General features: G+C 38.1%; 1 protein-coding gene across 3 annotated transcripts in view; it reads left to right on the top strand.

The window, feature by feature from the left end:
• The window catches only part of R3hcc1l (R3H domain and coiled-coil containing 1 like), a 79,967-nt gene that overhangs the window by 4,724 nt on the left and 49,600 nt on the right, over nucleotides 1–25,643 (top strand). The window contains exon 1 of one of the 3 annotated variants that reach the window (XM_090346105.1): nucleotides 22,803–22,912. The exons of the other annotated variants lie outside the window; for them this stretch is intronic. The gene's annotated coding sequence lies outside the window, so the exon portion shown is untranslated. Of the gene's footprint in view, nucleotides 1–22,802; nucleotides 22,913–25,643 lie in introns of those variants that run through there. 3 annotated transcript variants of the gene reach the window in all.

Genomic DNA, 25,643 nt, shown 5'->3' with positions numbered 1-25,643 from the left:
GGGAGAGTATGGTCAGGAGATGGGAAGTGAATTGAGTCGATTTCTTTTATTTGAGGACGACTTGTAAATATTTATAGCTTTCTTGGAAAGGAAAGGAAATCAGATAGTTATAAAGTAACATACTTCTGAAAATTTATTATTTTTGCCAGTCCTGGGCTTGAGCTCAGGCCTGAGCACTGTCCTTGTACTTTCTCAAGGCTAGAGCTCTACCACTTGAGCCTCAGCACCCCTTCCAGCTTTTTTCTACATATGTGGTACCGAGGAATCGAACCCGGGTCTTCATGCATGCTAGGCAAGCACTTTAACCACTAGGCCAAACTCCCGGCCCCATACTTCTGGAATTTTTAACTAGCATTTCCACTTAAGTATTTATTTCACATATTCTTCATGCTTCTACCAAGCCAGTTTAAGTTCTGTTATTTACCCGAGTCTTCATGGTATAGTTTAAACATGCTCCTGAGCCTCTTGTGTGCAAGTCTAGTGCTCTACCTCTTGAGCCATAGTACCACTTCCAACTTTTTCTGAATAGTTTGTTGGAGTTGAGTCTCATGGACTTTCCTGCCTGGGCTGGCTTCAAACCACCATCCTCAGATCTCAGCCTCTTGAAAAGCTAGGATTACAGGTATGAGCCACAGGTGCTCGGCTTCTCCCAGTCTTTTTATCCTAAGCACTTAGGAATTTTTTTTTTTTGCCAACCCTTGGGGCTTGAACTCAGGGCCTCCGTACTATTCTTGGGCTTTCTCAGGGCTAGTGCTCTACCACTTGAGCCACAACACCACATCTGGCTTTTTCTGTGTATGTGGTACCAAGGAATTGAACCCAGGGCTTCATGCATGCTAGGCAAGCACTATTCCACTAGGCCATGCTCCTGGCCCAGCGTTTATTAAAATTTTGCTTTCCTAAGGAAGAAGCTGTTCATAAGTACAAAATTACACTGTAAATTAACCATATGTGGCAGGATTATCTTTCTGTACTTAAGTGGACATATTGTTAATAAACTTAGTATACACATCTTTTTCTGACACCATTAGTAAGCTGAAGTCCATATTTGTTATTTATTTACCAAAGTCTATGTAGGTATTTAGAATATTTTTGAGATGAATTATGAAGTTCTTTGAGCAGAAATTGCCTTATTTAAATAGGTCTGCCTAATTGTACATTGATTGACGATGGTTGTGACTTGATGGCTGGGAGCTACAGCTTGAAGGCTGCTTCTCTCACAAGTCTCATGGTTGAAGGGTTGAAGTTAACGGTCCTTCAGAACACCTATGTATTGTCTTTCCACACACATAGGCTAATTTAAGCTGCTTCACTACTTAGTGATGACTGTTTTCATAGTGAACACTCCCAGAAAACCAGCTTGCCTGTTGTGAACTAGGCTTGGAAGTTGTCTTGTGTCAGAGCTTGGTATACTCAAGGAGAGTGGTGGTTCCCTGGAATTCATTTCTCACAGGTGGAGTGTCAAAATCATATTAGAAAAAGACTTGGGGGTGGGATGGAAGATAGATGCAAGCTATCTTGGGAGTCTGGTAAGCATTTACCGAAGTGAAAGGCAATAGATTAAAAATGAGTTAAGAAAGTGGTATCACTTTTGAGCCTCCCTTATGGCTGAAATCCTAGCTACTCAAGAAGCTGAGACTCAGAGAGGACCGTCCCCAGGATAGCAAGATAGGCAACAAAAAGCTGCAGTTCTAACCCTAACACACACACACACACACACACACACACACACACACACACACACACACACACACACACACACACACACACACACAGGACTGGGTTGCTGGTGGCACACACACACACACACACACACACACACGACTGGGTTGCTGGTGGCTCATGCCTGTAATCTTTAGCTACTCCTGAGACTTATTTCCAACTAACTAACAGAAAATAGGAAGTGGGGGTGTGGCTCAAGTGGCAGAATACCAGTCTTGAGTGAAAAAGACAAACAAGGGTATGAAGGCCTGAGTTTCAGCGCCAATAACAGTGCTTGCACACATGCTTTAAAAATGTCATTGAGTAAATGTCTTCTTGATTAGTACTAAAGTTACTAAGGGTATTTTTAACTTACCATCTTACACTATGTTTATTAAAAAAAACATTTAAACTCAAGGTTTTAATATATAAATTTACTTTTAAGGTCTGAACAAGACATTATTCTTGCTCTTTCAGTCTGTTTCTTCTCTTTCAAGTAATTAGAGACACAGGTCCTTGTATATGTGGGGAAGTGCTGAACCACTGAGGTACATACTCAGCTCTTCTCTCTCTCTCTCTCTCTCTCTCTCTCTCTCTCTCTCTCTCTCTCTCTCTCTCTCATGACAGTTTAATTCATTATTGGTAGTCCTTTTTAGAACTAGTGTAATTATATAATTAGTGTGTATATTAGTGAATATTCATAAACCTGAAAAACCCTGAAACCCCAAATGCTGTAAAATCAGAAGCACTTCTTACCCCCAACCAATTTGGATAATGAGCATAATCCTTTCTGTAAATTATGTGTATATATATGTATATATGCACATATATATTCTCATTTAACATAAATGTTGACTATAGCTACCTCATATGACAGCAGTGTGCAAAAAGTTGATGACAAGCCACTGATATCCCTCTTACGATTTTAAGCCTATAATGTTTTGTCCACATCCATCTCACCAGTTTGATTGAGCTTTGGCCAATGTTTTTAATCCATCTCTGTCTTTTTATATTACTTTTCTCTCACAGTGCTGTTAATTGTACTTCCCAAAATAGATAAATGAACAAATTTAATTAAATGCCCTATTTTCACAGTCTCCTGATCATTAATGAATTTGTAAGTAAGGTCAGACTTACAGGCTTCCTAGTATAACAATTACTGAATTTTGTCTTCTCATTCCTGATAATTATTTGCTTTTAATTTTAAAATTTTTAAAAATATTTCATATTTTGTGTGTTTATACTCTTTCAATATGAGAAGTATAAAAATCTTCTTAAAAAAGAGAACTTTCTCCTATGATTTTTTTGTCTCCTTTTTTCCATATATTTTTTATTGTAATTAATAGAAGGGTTACATTATATTCACCAGATAGAAGGTGCAGTACTTCACATACATTTTTCATGTCTTGGTCCCCATTTCCCTCCCCCCACCCATGCCCTTCATCTTGTTTCCCCCCTTCCCTATCCTATTTCAAATAACCAAGTACGCATATATCCATTATATCAGATAACAAGGTAAAATACTGTAACAATATGCGATAACCAAGGAACAGCAAAAGAGATGAGAGATAACATAGTACATTAAGGACAACAAACACTCATTATATGGCTTTTGTCTCTATATCCTGGAGATCCTTTCATTTAGCGTCATAATACATGGCCTTATGTATCTAGGTTTTGTTCTATTGTAACTCTGCTAGGAGAGTTCAAGGTTTCTACTGATTATGACAAATGAGGGAAACCATTGAGCCTATGTTCCTTTGAGTCTGGCTTACTTGACTTACTACGATTTTTTCTAAGTCTTTCCATTTCCTTACAAATGGGGCAATGTCATTCCTTCTGACAGTAGCATAGAATTCCATTGTGTATAAATACCACATCTTGTTGATCCACTCATCAACTGAGGGGCATCTGGGTTGGTTCCATATCTTTGCTATGATAAATAGTGCTGCAATGAACATTGTTGTGCTAGTGGCTTTTGTATGTCCTTGTTTCTGGCCGATTGGGTAAATGCCAAGTAGTGGAATTGGTGGGTCATAGGGGAGCTCTATGTTTAGTCTTTTGAGGAACTGCCATACTGCTTTCCATAGTGGTTGAATGAGTTTGCACTCTCACCAACACTGTAGTAGTGATCCTTCCTGGCCACATCCCCTCTAGCATCTGTTGTTGCTAGATTTGTTGATCATGGCCATTCTAACTGGAGTGAGGTGGAATCTTAGAGTTGTTTTGATTTGCATTTCTTTTATGGCCAGAGATGTTGAGCATTTCTTCATGTGTCTATAGGCCATTCTTATTTCTTCTTCAGAGAAGACTCTCTTTAAGTCTTTGACCCATCTTTTAATGGGATGGTTGTTTCTTTGGAGATTAGTTTTGGAGTGATATACTTTAGATATGGTTAGTAAAGATCTCCCACTTTGTTAATTAGCTAGCTATGTTCTTTGCCATACAGAAGCTCTGCAGTTTAATGCAGTCCCATTTATCCAGATTTTCTCAGATTTGTTGTGTTTCTTGGTATTATTAAGAAAGTTTTGACCTGTGCCAAGGAGACCTAGTGTATCTCCTATTTTTTTCTTGTAAAGTTTTCAGTGTATCTGCTTTTACCTAGAGGTCTTTGATCCATTTGGAGTTAATCTTGGTGCAGGGTGACAAAGAAGGATCCAACTTTAGCTTTCTGCAGGTGCTTAACCAGTTTTGCCAGCCCCGCTTGTTGAAGAGGCTGTCTTTCTTCCATTCTATTTTTTGGCTCCCTTATCAAAGATTAGGTGGCCATAGGTCTATGGTTTAATGGAACATTCCTCAGTATAATAAAGGCTGTGTATGACAAACCCACAGCTATCATTATACTTAATGGCGAAAAGCTAAAGCCATTTCCTCTAAAATCAGGAACAAGACAAGGATGCCCACTCTCTCCACTCCTCTTTAACATAGTATTAGAATTCCTAGCCAGAGCAATAAGGCAAGAAGCAAGCATAAAGGGGATCCAAATAGGGAAAGAGGAAATGAAACTTTCCCTCTTTGCAGATGACATGATTCTGTATTTGAAGAACCCTGTAGACTCCACTCCCAAACTGCTTGAGCTGATTCAAAACTTTGGCAAGGTAGCAGGGTATAAAATTAACCCTCAAAGATCAACCGTCTTCCTATATGCCAACAATGAGAGGAACAAGGCAACAATCAAGAAAACAACTCCTTTTGCAATAGCCTCAAAGAAAATAAAGTACCTAGGAATTAACTAAGAATGTAAAGGACCTTTTTTTTCCATAAAACCATTATTTAGGAAAAAAACCCAGAAAACATAAATCATTTTACAAAATATTCTTGCAAAGAAAGCCACTTTCCCAGCGGCCACACACACTTTCATGGTAGAAGCATACTGTGGGGCTGGCCTGGTAGAGCGCTAGCCAATGAGCGAAAGCAACCCCAGGTACTGAGTTTGAGTCCTGGTCTCAGACCTAGAAAATAGAGAAGAAAAGGAGCACAGTGTGGCAATGAAAGGAGAGAGCATCTCAAATAGCCACCTCGATGCAGAACCTATAAGTGCCTTGAAAATGCAAATGCAAAGGGTCAGAACCGCTGACTGGATTTGAATTTTAAGAAGTTTTTTTTTCATGTGGCCTTGCAGAACCTATAAGTGCCTTGAAAATGCAAATACAAAGGGACAGAACCGTTGACTGGATTTGAATTTTAAGAGGTTTTTTTTTTTTTTTTTTTTTTTTAATGTGGCCCACATGTATCATGGCTGTTACAGCAAGGCCCGTATTTAGTCTGAAACATGAAAAACAATGCAGACCAACTGTACCCACTGAAAACAATCGAAGCTGTGGTGGCGGCGTGGGAAAGCCAACTGAGGCGGCTCTGGGAGAATGGTGCATGCAGACTGCTGGACTGCCAGTGAGCAGGGCGGCATCCCCCCACCTCAACCTGGTGCCTGAGTGGTACGGGCACGCTGACATAAGCTGAGCAAGCCCAGCTGGCGTGGCCTAGCTTCTCTGCTGCAGTTGGGCAGCTTTGAACTTGGAAACTCGCCTTGTGGACTCTTTGGTGGCATCTGACAACACTTCTTTGCGTTCTGGAATTGTGGGCATTCCAGGGGGAGCCATGGTGGGGTGTGTGACTGAGGAGGATGAGAAGTCCTGTAAGGGACCTTTTTGATGAAAACTTTAAAACCCTGAAAAAGGAAATTAAAGCAGAACTGAGGAAATGGAAAAACCTCCCATGCTCCTGGATTGGAAGAATTAACATCATGAAAATGGCAATCTTGCCAAGGGCTATCTACAAATTCAAATTCAATGCAATACCCATCAATATCCCAATGTCATTCTTTAAAGAAATAGAAGAGGCAATCCAAAATTTCATATGGAATAATAAAAGACCTCATATAGCAAAAACAATTCTTAGAAAGAACAGTGCAGGGGGAATTTCAATACCAAACTTTAGACTCTATTACAGAGCTATAGTGACTAAAACAGCTTGGTACTGGCACAAGAACAGGCCTGAAAGACCAATGGAATAGAACTGAGGACTCAGATTTTTTTGTCCCTTTCAATTTGCCTGTCCTGGAGATTGTACTCTGGGCTTGGGTGCTTTCACTGAGTTTCTATTGCTCAAAGCTAGTGTTCTTCCACTTGAGCCCCAGCAACACTTCTGGCTTTTTCAGAGTTGTTTATTGGAGATAAGTCTCATGAACTTTCTTGCCTGGGCTGTCTTTGAACCTCATCCCTCAGTTCTTAGCCTCCTGAGTAGCTAGGATTACAGGTATGAGTCACCAGTGCCTGGCTCAATTGAAAATACTATATTTGTACTTTTTGTTGTTTTGGGGTCAGACCTGGGGCTTGAACTTGTGCTGTCCTGAGCTTTTATGCTCAAGGCTAGCCCTCTGCCAGTTAAGCTGTAGCAACATTTCTGGCTTTTTTGGTGTTTAATTGCAGATGAATCTCACAGAGTTTTCTACCTGGCCTGGCTTTGAACCGTGATCCACAGATTTCAGTCTCCTGAATAGGAAGAATTATAGCCATGAGCCACTTGTGCCTGGTTTGTCTTTTTTTTTTTTTTTTTAAAGTCTTGAGGCTTGAACTTAGGGCCTGACTTTTTTTCCTTCTATATTTTTTATTAAAGAATTTATTAACATTGATTTTTACATCGTATTTCAAATGATGTGTTTAACAAGTATTCAAGAAGGGAATCTCTATATACAATCACAGGCTCTTAATTTTTAGAACATAATCAAAATTAGGCTAAGGGTTTGTATATCATAGATACGTATTAATCAATGTAATAAAACATTATGTCTGTAGAGTTGTTGTTGGTTGTGGAGCTTGGACTCTGGGCCTAGGCACTGTCCCTGAGCTCTGAGCTCTTCAGCTCTAGACTACTGCCCTACTCCAGGGCCTGGGCATTGTCCCTGAGCTCTTCAGCTCAAGGCTACTACCCTACCCCTAGAACCACAGGGCCACTTCTGGTTTTCTAGAGGTTAATTGGAGATAAGAGTCTCCAGGACTTTGTAGTACCTGGGCTGTCTTTGAACTGCAATCCTCAGAACTCAACCTCCTGAGTAGCTAGGATTACAGGTGTGAGCCTCTACACCCAGCTTGTCCCTGACCTTTTTTGCTCAAGACTAGTACTCTACCACTTTGAGTAACAGTGCCACTTCTAGTTTTTTGGTGGTTATTTGGAGACTCGGGGACTTTTCTTCCCTAGTTGGCTTCAAACTGCAATCTTTAGGTGTTAGCCTCTTTAAGTAGGTAGGATTACAGGCCAAAAAGATGTGTTGCTTTTTGTTCTGTTTTCCATCATTAACTTTTGAGGCACTGAGTCTTTGAACTCTTATCTGAGTATCTTGCTCTCCTATTTGAATTATGCTTCCTGGCCAGTATTTTGCTAATTGATTGGAGATAGTGTTTAATGGGTTTTAATGCCTGGGCTGACTTTGAATTATGATCTTCTAGCTCCTAGCCTCCTAAGTAACTGGGATTGTATTCGTGAGCTACAGGCTTTAGAGTCTTTTACTTTTGCCTGGGCTGGTCTAGAACTAGGAGTTTCATAATCTCTGCTTCCTGCAAAGCTGGGATGACAGGCACAACCACTATGCCCAGCTATTGGTTGAGTTAGGGTCTCATGAAGGTCAGCCAATGATGACCTTGAACCATGATTTTCTTGACCTTCGCTCCCAAGAAGCTATGTTTATATATATGAACAACTAGTGCTTTTTGTTTGTAAATTATTCTTTATATGCTACCAGTAGATATATAGCTTATAGAGAAAATTTTAAAACAGTTAAAAGTAAAAAGGATTTGTAACAAAATGCAGTGAGTATTTTATTTATTTATTTATTTATTTTTGCCACTCCTGGGGCTTGAACTCAGGGCCTGGGCATTGGCCTTGGACACTTTTTGCTGGAGGCTAGCACTCTGCCATTGAGTCATAGGACCACTTCTGGCCTTTTCTTAGTATGTGATACTGAGGAATTGAACCCAGGGCTTTGTGCATGCTAGCTGAGCACTCTTACCACTGGGTTATGTTCCCGGCCCTAGTGAGTAGTTTTTGTTTCACCATCCCTACTCTCTAGTCTCCTCTAACCATTTTATTTATTTATTTATTTTTTTAAATATATTTTTATTGTAATTAATAAAAGGGTTACATGATATTTGCCAGATAGAAGGTGCATTAATTCACTTACATTGATACCCTTTCACATGTCTTGGTACCCATTACCCTCCACCCCCCCCACCCCCCCACCCCCGCCTCTAACCATTTTCAACTCCTTATTTCTTTTTAGTTTTTTTTTCCTTTTCTTTTTTGACATGTTGAAGACTGAATTTAGGGCTTTGCACTTAGTAGGCAAGCACTCTTTCACTGAGCTAAACATCCAGCCCTATCCTTTTTCTTTCGATAGTGCATATCTCCATATTTAAAAACAGTATATTTATAATGCTATATTTTCATTAACTGATTTATTCATTATGTATGGGATTTCCATTATGGTAGAGAAGGTTTTACTCTTTAAATAATCATTTCCCCTGTTGCTTTCCCTTCCCAACTAAGTTACAGTATTTGGTTAAATCATATTGTTGGTATTGTATTTATATTGTTATGCCAGTGCAAATTTCATAGTATCTTAAATACCCTCTCACTGTGGTTTTCTACAAGGTTAATTATAGTAATCTATCAGTTCTTCCCTTCCCTTTCTCCCTCCCCGCAGAAAAAGCTCCCCCAAACTTCTGTAGACTTTCCTTATTCTTACTGTTTAAGTTTAATTTCTAAACCTACTGCACACTTTTCTGGGATGATTTCTCTTTGTTACAGTCCTTAGACTTTCCACTCAGGTTTAATTCCTAGTACTGTTGGAGCATTTGTATCTTTTCATTTGCTGTCTTATTTAGGTGGAATGTCTAGTAGTTGTGCTTGATTAGATGGGTACTGTGGCTGAAAAATATTGATATTTTTGAAGCCTACAGGCTCGATAACAGGTTATGACTGCCTTCAATGTGCCTGTTTGTCATATAAACTCTGTGTGGATTGGTTTTCTTTTATTATCCAAGAATCCCCAGTTACCAGGCTTTTTTACTTCCCTGCTTTCCATTCCTCCTATGTTTGTCTAGGTTATTATCCTGTTATCAAAGAATGATAAGATCATAACTTATTCTCTAGAGTATTTGATCAGCTAATCCCCTTGATAAAAGATTACTAATGTTATGTAAAGCTTTATATATTTCAACTTTTGACGTTTTATTGGGGCTGCAAGTATGGCCTAGTGGTAGAGTGCTTGCCTAGCATGCCTGAAGCCCTGAGTTTGATTCTTCAGTACTGCATACACAGAAAAAGCTGGAAGTGGAGATGTGGCTCAGTTGGTAGAGTGCTAGCCTTGAGGAAAGCCGAAGGACAGTGCTCAGGCCCTGAGATCAAGCCCTAGAACTGGCAAAAAAAAAAAAAAGTTTTCTTGTTCTTCTTTCCTGTTCTCCATCTTTGTGGGTTTATGTCTTAAAAGAAATTTACTGTTCTGTTAGTAAGATTTTTGTGAACGGGGCCAGGAGTTTGGCCTAGTGGTTAAAGTGCTTGCCTAGCATGCATGAAGACCCGGGTTCGATTCCTCGGTACCACATACATAGAAAAAAAAGCCGGAAGTGGTGCTGAAGCTCAAGTGGTAGAGCTCTAGCCTTGAAAAAGTCCAAGGACAGTGCTCAGGCCCTGAGCGCAAGCCCAGGACTGGCAAAAAAAAAAAAAAAAAAAAAGATTTTTGTGAAGAAACAAAATTACTGTGTGTGTACATGCTACTCATTGCATAATACTGAAATGAATTGAGAGACTAGTATATGTTTTGATTGTTTGTGATGGTGGAGTCTGAACATAGGGTAGAACATTCTTAAGTAATATACGATCATTAAAATTTTAAGGTGAAACTAATAACAGTACTCAAATGTAACTAACAATAGGCTATACCTTTAATTTCTAAAATTAATTTTTGGAAAAGAAACAGATGTCATCTTTATAAGAAAATGTTTCAGGGGCCGGGAGTTTGGCCTAGTGGTTAAAGTGCTTGCCTAGCATGCATGAAGACCCGGGTTCGATTCCTCAGTACCACATATAGAAAAAAGCCGGAAGTGGTTCTGAGGCTCAAGTGGTAGAGCTCTGGCCTTGAGAAAGTCCAAGGACAGTGGTCAGGCCCTGAGCTCAAGCCCAGAACTGGCAAAAAAAAAAAGAAAATGTTGCAGTTTGAGGATGAAAGTAAGAATGACTCTTTCACTGCACAGAGGCTACCACTAGTAACAGTGTGTATTTTCTATGCCTTAGGTATTTGTGTGTTTAACTGGAGCATACTACATACATTTTTGTTCCTCCTATTTTCTCCCACTATAAAAGTATGTACCTCTTGAATCAAGAGAACATCTTTTGCACAGAATCGTGAGATTATGGTCTTATTAACAACAGCTAACAGCTATCAGGAATTTGAACGTAGGTCATGTGCCAGGTACTGTGCTGACATCTTTTTTTGCTGGTATTGTTTCAGACTGAAGAAAAGTTCTAAGGATGGTGGAAAGAATTGACTCAAATATCCCCAATATTAATACTTTACTGTTTCCTTTTTGCCTTCTGTTGCACCATCTAACATATACACAGTCATGTGGCATTTAATGATGGGAATACGTTCTGAGAAATGTATCCTTGGGTTATTATTGTGTGAACATCATGCTTAACAAATCTAGTCAGTGTAGGACAGTAATTCCAGGTGGCTTTTTGATGCATTGGAGACATTGAAACATAGCAGACCGTTATACGGAATTTTTCATAAGTACTACAATCTAAAATAATGATAAAAGCTATAATATAATTATACAAACTGGAACATTACATTTATAATTATTATCAACTGCCTACTATATTCCAGATGTGATTGTGTGTACTATATTACTATACAACTCGAAGTTTAGTATGCTTGTTTATACCAGCGTTATGATAAACATTGACTAACACAGGTTTTGATGTTACTTTGGCTTTGGTGTCATCAGGTGACAAGAGTTTCAGCTCTTAGAAGCTTTTGAGACCACCATTGGATATGCAGTCTGCTGATGTCATGTGCTTCATGACTAAATTTCTTGTTAGACAAAGGTATAGACCTTATTGCCCCTTCTGCCTAAATAATGTCATTGTTTATTTTCTATACATTCATTTATATTGTCAAAAGCTGGAAATTAGCATTGATTTAATATGATCTACAGCTTGTTAATGCATTCAGTTGTCATTATCCCTTAATCTAGAGTAGTTTCTCAGTTTTGCTCAAATTTTTCATGATATTGGTATTTTTGAAGACTACAGGCTACTTATTTTTATAGAATGCCTCCAAATTGGATGCCTGATATTGGATTCAGGTTATCCATTTCTTGCAAGAGTACTGCCGAATTAATGTACTTCTCAAGGCAGACAAGGAAGCATGAAATATTGATATATGTAATCTTGAATCACTTCATAAAGGCTTTTCACTGTAAAGTTAACTGTTTTCTTTTTTGTAATTATTTTGTGTGATAAAATGAATTTAATGAAGTGAATTTTTATGCTTTAATTTTTAAGTGTATAGATCACTGACATTTCATTCTCTTTACAACTTATGAATTACATAGTACTTTGACAATATCTTGTGGAAAAATATGTTGAGATTTTGTTATTCCCTGAATTGTCATGAACTAATTTAAGTGTCCTTTGGTGACTTCTGACTGAAGTGTGATTCCTAACTGATGATTTTTCATTTCTCTCATTCTTTCTACATTTAGTTTTGGTAGTACTTTATTTGGTGTGGTTTTGTTTCTGATTTGGCCTTTGGGAACCCCTTCAAGAGGATTTCTGTCTCCTTTTGATACTTTGAGCACTTAATCACTATAGTCTAGGCTCACTTTTCAGTCAGGTCCTAATCCTAGAATGTATAACTTTTTCAAGGAGCTCTTGTTCCACTTAAAACTTAAAAAAAATTAATTATCTTCAAGTACACAGAGCTTTAAATTTAATCTATTAACTTGTGATAACATGCATCTTGATCATTGCTATCCCTTGTATCATTCTCCTTTTAATAGGGAATGGTTTTACAAGCAACAATTTGGATTCTTTATTTTAGTTGCTACTTGGTAGTGTTGTTTAAGCCCTTTTCAGTAAACATCTGTGAAAAAGATAGATATGAATTGTGTGTGTGTATTCTGATTTCAGTCTAATAGTACAGGTTTATTCTGTCTCGTTACATGTTTATAACTCCATCCAGAAGTGAGAAACTGGGTCCCATTCATATTTTTATCAATTCAATCCTATAATGTCAGAATCTTAGTATTTACAAAATGTGATGAAAGTCAAGTAACTGTCAAAGAAATATTATATATTTTTATAAAAGTAATTCTTGTACAGGGTGTGGTGGCTCACTCTTATAATCCCAGTTATTAAGGAGGCTGAGATCTGAGGATCAGGGTTCAACTTTAGCCCAGGCACAGAAGGACCTGAGACTCTTATCTCCAATTAACCTCTAGAAAATGGGAAGTGGGGCTTGCTCAAGGGTAGGACAGTAGCCTTGAGCTGAAGAGCTCAGGGACAGCACCCAGGCTGAGTTCAAGCCCTGTGACCCCCCCTCCCCAAAAGTAATTCTTGTTACTATTATTTCCAAGTGAGGCCGTTATAAGAAGGAAAATTTCGTACAATTTGCCTTCAGACACAGTCTGTTTGCATATAGTAGAGTTGCATTATTAAATAAGTGTGGTAACTTGCCTACTCTTAGGAATATTTTACGAGTTATTACTTTTTTTTTTTTTTTTTGCCAGTCCTGGGCTTGGGCTCAGGGCCTGAGCCCTGTCCTTGGACTTTCTCAAGGCTAGCACTCTACCACTTGAGCCTCAGCACCACTTCCGGCTTTTTGCTATGTATGTGGTACTGAGGAATCGAACCCGGATCTTCGTGCATGCTGGGCAAGCACTCTACCACTAGGCCAAACTCCCGGCCCCGAGTTATTACTTTTGTTTGCTTTACATGTATTACTTGAATGTTATCCTGTTTTGTAAGTCATATAAGTTTCAGGGTGTAAATTTTTAGGAAGAATTAGTAAAGTCTTCAGTAGATTTTTCTTGCTTTTGTTCACTGTCTTTCTTAGTATTAGTGTTTGTGGTAGAGTTTTTAGAGTTGGATTACTAGCTTTGTTTTGTTTAGTCTTTTTGTTTGCTGTAACTGAGAATTAGCCTTATCAAGCTCTAGCTGTCTTATAATTTATAATGGGAACTACAGAGATGCAATGTTATTGTAAGGGTTTAATTTGTTCAGGAAGAATAGATGGCTATTTTTAAAACCTTAGTAAAATATAATAAAGCAGGATGAATAATGTTATTAGAGAACTTGAAAATGAAAAAGAATTAGATAACCAGTTTTAATGCCTAATATTTCCCTATAGTTACTTCTTTTCAGTTAACATGTTTGTCTTCAGAGAAGACAAGTAACTTCATATGAGCTACTGTTCTGTGAGATGTTTTTACCTAAATGTTAGGCTCTTCTCAGTCTTTCATGTATAATAGTATAAAGGCATGTGAATCAGAGTGCTTGACACAATTGGTACTGTACTCATGTGCTGCTCAATCATATGACAGAACTTTGATAGAAACTATAGCAACATGGTTTTGGTGATTTTCCTTTTCTTACTTTGTTTTCTTCTTCCTTTGTGTGTGTTTATGTGTCTGTGTCTGTGCCTATGTGCCTATCCTGGGGCTTGAATTCAGATCCTGGGCGCTGTCCCTGAACTTTTTTGATCAAGGATAGCACTCTACCTCTAAAGCTATACCTCCATTTCTAGCTGTGTGTGTGTGTGTGTGTGTGTGTGTGTGTGTGTGTGTGTGTGTGTGTGTGCGCGCGTGCGTGCCTGCACTGACTTTGAACCATGATCCTCAAATCTCAGTCTTCTTAGTAGTGATGATTACAGGTATGAGCCACTAGTACTGAGCTTGTTGTTTTAGCTTTTTTTTTTTTTTTAAGCAGTGTGCTCATTGACTTCTTGATCTTCCAACCTTAGCATCCCAAAGGCTAGTGTTACCAGATTGTGTTATAATTCCTGGTTTAGAATATTTTTTTAAAATGGTTTTGTTTTGCAGTTAGATGTAGTGCATTAATAAATATTAATGTTGAAGCTTGTGTTTAAATATTGTTCTCAAGTAGTGTAAAAAGTTGAGGAGCTATAAGCACAAAAAAGGAGGAAATTAACATTCTTATATTTTTTGGTAGTATCAGAAATCCCAGAGGTTGTGCATGGTTTATATAAGTAGATAGTTTAGGGGTTTTTTTTGTGTGTGTGTGCATGACTGAAACAGCTTATGTCTCAGAGCAAACCAAAGTGAGTTTTAATCATGGGTATTTAAAAATCTCCTTGTACCTCTCTTATTAAGAGTATTATTTTTTTTTTAAGAAGAAGCTAATTTGCAGCTGGCTATAAAGACTGACATTGTGTCTGGGAAAATGCTGTACTAATACACTGTACTGTCCCACAAGAGTACTTCTTAAGTCCCCAAATGCAATACTAACAATCTGTGACAGCCTGTGAATTGTTGAGCAGCAGTTTGGGAAGGTGGACAGCAGAATGAAGTGGCTATAAGTAAGTTAAAGATGAGATGAGGAAGGAAACCGAGCAATTTAGGTTTTACAAGTAAGCAGAATGGAAGCTATTCTAATTGTTACACTTTGTTCATAAGAGTATGAAACAAAGCTTTTGGCTGGAACTGCCATCTTCCAGTAATTTGCCAAAATGATGAACATAAAGGGAAAGAGGAAAAGTACCCGGTACATGTTCTCTAGTCCCTTCAGGAAGCATGGCCACACACATGAGAATCTACAAAAAGGGTGATATTGTAGACATCAAGGGAATGGGTACTGTTCAAGTAGGAATGTCCCATAAATGTTACCATGGCAAAACTGGAAGGGTCTACAGTGTTACCCAGCATGCTGTTGGCATTGTTGTGAACAAGCAAGTTAAGAGCAAGATCCTTGCCAAGAGGATTAATGTGTGAATTGAGAATATTAAGCACTCTAAGAGTCAAGATAACTTCCTGAAATAAGTAAAGAAAAATGACAAGAAAAAGAAGAAAGCCAAAGAAAAGAAACCTGGGTTCAACTGAAGTGCCACCCTGTTCTAGCCAGAGAAGCACACTTGTGAGAACCAATGGAAAGGAGGCTGAGCTATTAGAACCTGTTCCTTATGAATTCATGGCCTAAGAAATGTAATAAAATAAAATAAAGACCTCTGGAGCATTAAAAAAAAAAAAAGAATGTGAAACAAAAAGCTAAATTTGTTTGGTGGACGTATTTTTTTCCTTCAGTCATGGGGCTTGAACTCTGGGCCTGGGTGCTGTTCCTGAGCTCTTCAACTCAAGGCTAGTGCTCTACCATATTGAGCCACACATAGCACCACTTCCAGTTTTCTGGTGGTTAATTGGAGATAAAAGTCTCAGGGACTTTTGTGCTCCGGACTGGCTTTGATCCACGATCCTCAGATCTCAGCCTCCTGAGTAACTAGAGGCGTGAGCTCATTCTTTAAAGGTGTTTTTGTTTAATTTTCTCACCAAAACTATGTGGCTGGATTACATGGAATTTAAATTTTGAAGAGACTATGCACCAGGAAATGAAACTGTAAGGGTCAGGGAAATGATGGTAATAATAACAGTGACTATTTCTAGATCCATAATGGCTGGGCCTTTATTCAGGCAAATATGTCTATGTGACTTATTGATTGCTTATTTTGATTTGATTCACTAATACCCACACAAATACTATTGGCTAGTATTGTTTCAGAAATACATGGCTTATTGTATAGTCTCAGATATCAGGGAATGAATTTCAGATTTTTGGATTAGGGATGCTCAGTTGATCAAGTCTATGTAAATATTCTAGAATCTAATAAACCCTGAAACTGGAAGCAGTTTCGGCCCAAAGCTTTTAAGATAAGGGATTCCCACCATGCAAGTGTATTTGATTGTCCTAATTATACTGTCTAATTCTAAGATTAAATTTAAGACCCATTGTTTTGGAGCTCATTCATCCTGTTGATTCTGTTTTGTGTTTTTAGATTAAATACGTTACTGGTTGGGATAGCTACCATTGGATGAAGGAAGCATGAGAGAGGGAGATGGAGAGGGAGAGATAGCAAGAAACTATCTCTGTTTTCGCTGTAGTGAGATATATATTTAAAACAGATGACAGGGGCAAATGGTAAGGGCAAATGTAATGATCCAGGGGAAGTGCAAGACCTAGAAAGACTAGTACTGTTCTAGTCTCGGCTTGATTATCTCCTACATAGGATGCTAATGTCTAAAACTTGGTGTTGAAAATCTTTTAAGCTGAATACTATCTTTCTGACAGAATCTGTTATAGCTTTCCTAAAATACACCTTGGACTTTGCCTAGCTAGTATTATGAACTGAATATACCTTCTTTCTCTCCCATTATTTATGTGTGGAAAGTTAATCCCAAATGTGTTTTTTTAGAGGCAAGGCTTTTGGAAAGTGATTTGGTTGTGAGGACAAAGCCCTCATGAATTAGATTAATACTTGTGTAAGACAATACTAGAGAACTATCTCACTTTTTTCCTGCCTTATGAGAATGTGAGGAAGAGTCTGCCTTCTGCATGCTAGAAGAGAGCTCTCACAAGAACCTGGCCTTGATCTTGGATTGCAAGCTGACAAAATTGTGAGATTTCTATTGTTCATAAGCCAGTTGAAACATGGTACTTTGTAATAGCAGCTTGAACTAAGTAAGCCAGTAGTTTCTGTTGTCTTTAAAATAGTACTTTCTGATATACTACCTCTTCATATGTTTATTCTTTCTGTTTGGAATGTTTTCCCTAAAATTCTCAATCTAAATATTAGCCTATCTCCATCCAGTACCATCTATTTCATGACATTTTCCTCGGCCATTTTAGGCCTTGTGTGATATCTCTTTCCTTTGAGTTTCTGTCATTCATTACCTTTCACTTTATGTGGCACCTATATTTGACAGTTTCCAATGATCTCTTTGTTTTTTTTTTTCCCCCTTATATCTTTAAGGTAGAGACACCTTAAGTGGAGAGGTTGCATTTTTATTCATGTGTTTCAAATTACATTGTTACATACAATCCTAGATTTTAATCTCTACTACTCCAGTGTAGATGTCAGTACAGTGTATAAACTTAAATATTTGTTTGATGATGAGAAAATACCAATACCTATTATTAACCTTTATCTTTCTTTAACATTTATCTTTCTTTTTGAGTCATAAGAATAATAGATTAGAATGCCCTTTAAGTGTCTGGGCAATGTTTGTTCAGTAGATTATTCTCTGAAAGCAGTCTGTAGCCCTCTGTACCAGTTTTCTGATCCTTAAAATAACATTTCTCTGAAGATGTAGTCTAAAGTAATTGTTATACTTGAAACTCTTAATTACTAAACTTTCAGGCAGCATAGGAGAAAAGCGTTCATTAACTTCCTAATATTTTCTTTGCCTTCTTAACATGAAACTTGCCTCTTTTGGTGTCTCACCAGGCACAATTGGCTTTCATATGTGTTGGTATACCAAGTATGAAAGAGTATGGTAGAGAGAGCAAGTGTGGAGAGAGGAGTTAGATAATAGAGCTCTGACTATATTTCTGTGTATATAGATTTTATATTCTTTACAATTATTCATTTTAGTTGTTACTATACTTTGATGTTTATTAGGTTATTTCTGCTGTGTTTTATTCTATCATACTTTTAAAAGGTATTCTAAAAGCTATTCTAGTCTAGTGTAATAGTTAAATGTGGGGCCGGGAGTTTGGCCTAGTGGTAGAGTGCTTGCCTAGCATGCACGAAGACCCAGGTTTGATTCCTTGGTACCACATACATAGAAAAAAGCTGGAAGTGGTGCTGAGGCTCAAGTGGTAGAGCTCTATCCTTGAGAAAGTCCAAGGACAGTGCTCAGGCCCTGAGCTCAAGCCCAGGACTGGCAAAAAAAAAAAAAAGTTAAATGTAAGGGCTTTGACATCTGAACCAACATTTAGGAACATGGTGACCTTAAGTGACTTAAGGTTCAGATATCTGATCCAGGAACTTGAGATAACAGTAAATCCTGCTTAGTTGTAGTTGAAATCAATCAATTAAGATACTATATGTAGACATTAAGCACTGATTAAATATAGTATCCTTGACTTTGTGGTTTATTAGCTTTAGTCTGTGTGCATCCTAAAGGGGAGAAAATACCAAATTGTAGTGCATGTCAGGGTTGAGATAGAATCCCCCAAATCTTACCCATTTGAGCTCCTTTTCTTTTGTCGTCTATTGGATGTCAGTTTAACTCAAACAAGAGAAATTAATGTTAAACATAGACTCTGAGCTATGTAGTGAAGGAAAGTACTTACAGGGTTTTTTATTTCTGCCTTCTCTCTTGCTCTCTGTTGCTAGGCATTTATACAGACTGGGAAGCTTACATTTTGCTCTGCTATTCTATTGGATATTATATTGCTGTTGCTCAGTTATATTAAGGCTTATCTGGGTATTTTCAGAGGTGGTCTGTAACCAATGCTAATATTAAACTTGAAGCAGTTAAGTTGGTCAGCCCTGGGGTTACTATGTCAGTGGATTATGAAAGAGACTCAGCTGAGACCTATGTCCTAGGATATTTGGTATGAAATCAGTAGGTGCCAATGCCTGATAATTAGATATAGCCAGTAGAGTATAAAATAAGCTTAAGACTTTAGTTGTGTTGTGAGAAAACTTGTTATGTCTTTGGGGGCTTTCAAGATCATAGTGGAATATGTATCCTGTATCCTGATACTCAGATTTTTCCATGAACGTTTCTTCTCATTGTACAAGCTGAATTCTTTGTTCAACCACACGTAGAGGGACAAAGACTTTGTATGTCTATGAAAAACTAGTTAAAATACTATTAAGATGTTCTGTGCAAGATTGAATCTGAAAATACTATCTACAGTTGTTATTTGCTGTACGTTTCTTGTTTTAATTTTAATTAATTTTTTTTACCAGTTGAGTTAGTCCCATATTTCATGTACCTCTGGATGTTTCCAAATTCTTAGGGAGCAGGGGGAAGTAGTATAGAAATTATTCTTATGGGAAATAGAAGAGGAGGAGTTCTTCTCCTGACACCTGGTGAGGTTCTTTACCATATGGCTTGGAGGGTGAGTCAAGGTGAATGAGGAAATTTCAGAGACAATAGCGAATTATTATTGTCAGCACTTTTAAGTCTAGAAGGTTAGTTGGAATAGATATGCCACGAAAGCATTAAAGTTCTTTTGTTACTTTGATTGTTCTTCTTAATTATTGAAGCAACAGTCTGACCTTTCTGGTTGCTTTGTATTTATTTACACATAGTCTAAGAAGATTGGGAATATGTATGAAATTAATACATTATTATGACACAGACCATCATGCAGAGTATCTGGCAGTCTCAATAGTAGTTAAGTACAGAGACTAATTAACCAATACTTAGAAACTGGTTAATTGAGTTATTTAAGCTCTAGGTTGCCTATCCATAAAATTAAAGCTATCTTGTAATGTTGTAATTGAATCAAGTGAGTTAGTATGTGTATAATATTTAACATAGTCCTTTTGACATTGTAAATACTCATTAAACAGTAGCTTATCTTGTTTTTTTCTTTTCTACTATTATTTGTATTTCTTTACCATACTTTATTTGTAGAGCCTAAACTTAATAAAAAGAGAATGTAATTGACATGGTTTATTGCCAGCAGAGTTTGAAAATAAGCATTATTCTTCTCTTAGGCATGGGGTAATAGTTCTTTCTTGAAACTCCACAAAAAAGAATAAATAAAAGTTAAAGATCTTTATACTGGTTTAAGATAGCTGTTCAAATGAGTATAAAAATAATTTTTCTAAAGTATATTTGGTTAATTAAAGTAAAACAGCATCTATGAAATTATGGATTATATAGAAGTAAAAGTTGAAAGAATTGTCATTCTGTATTACTCATTTAACATAGCTATTTATTTCTGAGTTAAAGCTCTTTTTGGTGGATTCTTAGAGAAAAATTTTTTTCTCCCATAGTTATAATGCCTTGTCCAGTGTAAGAGGCACATTTTTGTGGAAATGAGATAGAAAAGTCATCCTAATCATTTACATTAATGCAGCTGAGCATTGGTGTAGATAATATATTTGGATTTGATGTGCATTATGTGGTTATTTTTGCAGCACAATTAACTTCCTGATTCAACTTTGCTCAGCATATATTCTGAGTATGTACTGGATGGAAAACTGGGTGATATAGCAATAATAGTGTTAACATTAGTTAAATTGATAGGTGATTGAGATTCTAGACTGAGTTTCTATGCATACAGTTGTTAACTCAGGTAAATTTCATGACTAGTTTTTTAATTTTTAATATGTGATGGTTATACAACATGTTTTCTTTTTTCCCCGCCCTCGGTCATGGGACTTGAATTCTGGGCTGTCCCAGAGCTCTTCAGTGCAAAGCTACTGCCCTACCTTGGGAACCACAGCCCCACTTCCCATTTTCTAATGATTAATTGGAGATAAGAGTCTCACAGGCTTTCTAGTACCTTTAGTGGCTGGGCTGGCTCTGAACCGCCATCCTCAGATCTCAGCCTCCTGAGTAGCTAGAATTACAGGCATGAGCCACAGCACCCTGAATAACATGATTTTTAAGGGTCCTTTTTAGCTTAAGGCATCAAGATATATGTGAAGGTAGAATGGAAATCAGGAAATGAAGTAATGACACATTCTGGCCACCAGAGTTGAAGTCCAGGACAAGCCATCTTGTCCTCCATTTTTGACCAGAATATGATATTCTTGGACATGAAGAGGATATATTTCTCCTGTAGCTCATCTATTTATGCTAAGTCTTGGAGTCTCTCATTCTTTAATTTTTTTTTTTTTTTTGCCAGTCTTGGGCTTGAGCTCAGGGCCTGAGCACTGTGCTTGGATTTTCTCAAGGTTAGAGCTCTACCACTTGAGCCTCAGCACCACTTCTGGCTTTTTTCTATGTATGTGGTACCAAGGAATCGAACCCGGGTCTTCGTGCATGCTAGGCAAGCACTTTAACCACTAGGCCAAACTCTTGGCCCTCATTCTTTTTTTTTTTTTTTGCCAGTCCTAGGCTTGAGCTCAGGGCCTGAGCACTGTCCTTGGACTTTCTCAAGGCTAGAGCTCTACCACTTGAGCCTCAGCACCACTTCCAGCTTTTTGCTATGTATGTGGGGTACCAAGGAATTGAACCCGGGTCTTCGTGCATGCTAGGCAAGCACTCTACCACTAGGCCAAACTCCCGGCCCCTCATTCTTTAATTCTTATGTTCAATTTCTTTCTGCTTTTCTACCTTTCAACCTTCTGAATAGAACTGGAGCAAATAAAGGAGAAAAATAGAAGTTTCTAGTTGTTAGGCTTTGTCTAAATTTGTTTCTTTTTTATTTTTATTTTTTATTGTAATTAATAAAAGGGTTACATGATATTTGCCAGATAGAAGGTGCATTAATTCACATACATTGATACCCTTTCACATGTCTTGGTACCCATTACCCTCCCCCCCCACCTGTCTTGGTTTTCCCCCCTTCCCTATCAAATTTCAAATAACCAAATACAAATAAATTCAATATATCAGATAACAAAGTGAGATACTATAACAATATGAGATACCCAAGGGACAGCAAAGGAGATGAGAGACAGACAACATAGTACATTAAGGACAACAATCATTCATTATATGGCTTTTGTTTCAATATCCTGGAGGTCCTTTCATAAATTTGTTTCTTTAGCTAGTAAATGACCTTTGTGCCACATTGATGGGGAGCACAATAATATAGGTATCAGATTTCTTTGTGACCATACTCCCCCCCCCAAACACACAGGCACACACATGCACAACACTTAGCCCTTCATCACCTACCTTCTTGATGAAATCCCTAGTATAAAAACAGAATGACTGGGGGGCACGGTGGCTCACACCTGTAATCCTAGCTACTCAGGAGGCTGAGCTCTGATGATTGCTGTTCAAAGCCAGCCCGGGCACTAAAGAACGTGAGACTGGGCCGGGAGTTTGGCTTAGAGGTAGAGGGCTTGCCTAGAATGCATGAATACCTGGATTCAATTCTTCGGTACCACATACATAGAAAAAAGCCAGAAGTGGTGCTGTGGCTCAAGTGGTAGAGGCCTAGCTTTGAGAAAACCCAACTGTGCTCAGGCCCTGAACCCAAGCCCAGGACTGGCAAAAACCAACCAACCAAACAAAAAAACCAGGTGAGACTGTTATCTCCAATTAATCACTAAAAAAATGGGAAGTGGGGCTGATGCTCAAGGGGCAGGGCAGTAGCCTTAAGCTGTAGAGCCCAGGGATAGCCCCATGACCACTACCACCAACGACAAAAATAGAATGCCTGAGAAATTGACTAGAATTAGCACAGTACTTGTGAACTATGTACTAATCTTGCTTTGACATTTCTTATTTAATGTAACTCTGTATTTAAAACTTTGGAGTCTCAGTATCTTTATTAGAATTTTCTTTTGTTATATTGAGTTCTATTTGTTTCTTCTAAGAATCGAACTGTAGGATTCTGTTGTACAGCATTTTGGGGGAGGGGGGGCTTGAACTCAGGGCCTGGGCACCATCTTTGGGCTTTCTCAAAACTAGCTCTCTACCATTTGATCCACCATACCACTTCCAGATTTCTCTGTGTGTATGGTACCAAGAAATTGAACCTGGGGCTTTGTGCATGCTAGGTAAGCACTCTATCACTAGGCCATGCTCCTGGCCCTGTACAACTGTTTAAAGATAATTTAAAAAATGATTTAAAAAACCCCAAAAGTGATGTAAAATGTTTCTTTGGAGGACAGTAATACTGGAGTTTGAACCTAGGGCTTTGTGTTTGTTAAGCTAGCATTCAACTACTTGAGCCATGTCTCTAGCCTTCTTTTTTCTGGATTTTGGATTTCTCTCAAACTTTTCTACTCAGACTGGCCTCTAACTTCAGTCTTCCTGCACTAGCAGATTCTATAAAAATAATTTTATGTGAAGGCCAGTGCCTTTCATAATTACAGTAAAGGAGTGCTTTTAAACAGCATATTATTTTAACTGGAACAAAGCTATAGATATTGCTAAGGCATTGACATTAAGGTATATGACTACTTACCATACAGCAAAAAAATAGTTGCCTCACCTTTTTCCTCACAGATAAAAATTCTCTGAGTGGAGTCTTGAGGTAGCATCATTTCAGTCAAGAGTTGGCCGAGACTAGGAGCTAGGTTATCCTGATAACGTTTAAAGGGGTAGTACAATTGTAGCTATATGAGTAGCATTTTGGAGGAGGTCATTTGAGTGTAAGTAAGCATCAAAAAGAGAGCAGGTAGGTTCTGGGATTCCATATCACAAAACTGGAATCAGTTTTCTATTTCAGCCATACCAATGGAAATAATTTTATTATATTATCCAATTATATGAGTCTTAGTTGTCTGAGAGCTGAGGATAACAGGAAAAAAGGGCAAAGAAAGGTGTGGAAATTTAAATAGTGTTTAGAAGGCTACAGAAAAATGGACACAAAAATGTGCTTGTGAAAGTAGACAAGGGCTTACAGTAGTCTGATACATATGCCTGATATTAGAACCCAGTCAAGCAGACTAGATAAGCAAAACATTTATGACAGAATTTTGATCTGTTTGGTTTTGATCACTATCCTTGGTGCTGATAGGTCTTCTTGGTAGGTGTAAGGCCCCATACATTTGGTGTTGGTGATTCTATACTGACAAACTCTAGGCAGCTCGATGGTTTTCATAGTTTCATATGCACTGGATACACATATTCACAGATCTACTCAGCACTACTGCAGAGTTCATTTTCCAGAAATGAACTGGCTAGTAAAAAAAAAAAAATTGGCAGGCAAGCTAGCTAGGAATAGAGCCCAGCTGTTCCCTTTGGGCTTTGAGCTGTTGGAATTCATTGTGTTAGCAGCTAGAAAGAATGAAACTGTAACGTTTTTAGCCTGGTTCATGACAGCAAAGCTGAGGTGTTAAGATTTCTGCTCTAGAGGTTTACACTGCAAGTAACTTAACCCGATTGTGTGTCTTAATATTACTGGGCTTCTGACCGCTGAAATATGGCTTGGATCGATGGTGGTTTGGAGAAAGTAGAAAGAGGGCTATCCATCATTTAGAGGCTCCATAGAAAGCTGGCTGATAATGCGGCTTTCACCAAGCAGCCATCTGTCCATCCATCTATCAGACCGATGAAATGAGATTTAGTGGAACAGGCAGCTGTAACTCTGAGACACTTTTTAACCAACAATTGTAGTGGTGGCCTAAGTCTGACCACAGAACACAGTACTGGGATTTGGTGGGGTGTGGCAGCAAGGGCAGTCTTTTTTCAGTTACTGTCAGTCTAGAATGTATTCATTATGAAAACCTAAGGTAGCCTTCCTTCTCATACAAAATTTGACTAGGGATGATTTAGTAGACAGTAATTCTCTTTCAACTCTAGATTGAAAAGACATTTTGATGGAGAATGTTTTTGTTTAACAGTATAAGCACTTGTGCTGACAATTCCTTGTTCATCATGGTGATAAATGCTAAAATTAAGTTAAAGATAGTTTATAATTTTCAAGTTCTTTCTATCTATCTATCTATCTATCTATCTATCTATCTATCTATCTATCTATTTATTTTTGCCTGTTGTGGGGCTTGAACTCTGGGCCTGGGTGCTATCCCTGAGCTCTTCAGCTCAAGGCTACTGCCCTACTCCTGGAGCCATAGGTCTACTTCTGGTTTTCTAGTGGTTAATTTGAGATAGGACTCTTTAGTGCCAGGGCTGGCTTTGAACTGCACTCCTCAGATCTCAGGCTCCTGAGTAGCTAGGATTACAGGCGTGAGCCACCGTGCCCAGCTCAAGTGTTTTACATACATTCTTATATAGAATTGAATTTGCATTCTTTTTTATTTCAATGTTGATAGTTCTAATATGAAAGGAAAGGAAATATGGACAGAAAATTGATGAAAGATTAGAAGCAAGAAGTTGGATAATCCTAAAGTAATCAGAGTCTAAATATGTGAATGTTAAATATATCTTTCCAGTTCTCCTGCTTTTACAGTGCACTGAACCTTCTGGGAGAGAGACCTGATAGCATAGCACTTAGTGCTTCTGTTCTTATCCTGGTGTCTTTCCTGTTCAGCTTCCTTGACTGTTTTCTTATAGTGGTCACCTTGGACCTCAGCTCCTGTTTTTTGTTCGGAAGCCTTGATTTTCATTTTAGATTGAGGGAGGGGTTGAGGGGGCCTAATGTACCGGAGATACCTCGGAAATGAGAGCCTTGGATGAATTCCTGGGCCTATTGATCCACCAGCAGTTTATGCATCCTGACATTCATAATCTCAGTAGGCTGCTGATGTTCCTGATTAATGGGCCCAGGGGCTGTCCATCCGTCACTTCACATTAATTACTGAAGAGGTGTTTTTCCAGTGATTT

The sequence above is a fragment of the Megascapheus bottae genome, chromosome 15, assembly GCF_031878675.1.
Source record: "Megascapheus bottae isolate mThoBot1 chromosome 15, mThoBot2.hap1, whole genome shotgun sequence".
NCBI classification, from domain to species: domain Eukaryota; kingdom Metazoa; phylum Chordata; class Mammalia; order Rodentia; family Geomyidae; genus Megascapheus; species Megascapheus bottae.
The sequence above is the reverse complement of the archived record's forward strand: the minus strand, read 5'-3'. Positions and strand labels throughout refer to the sequence as shown.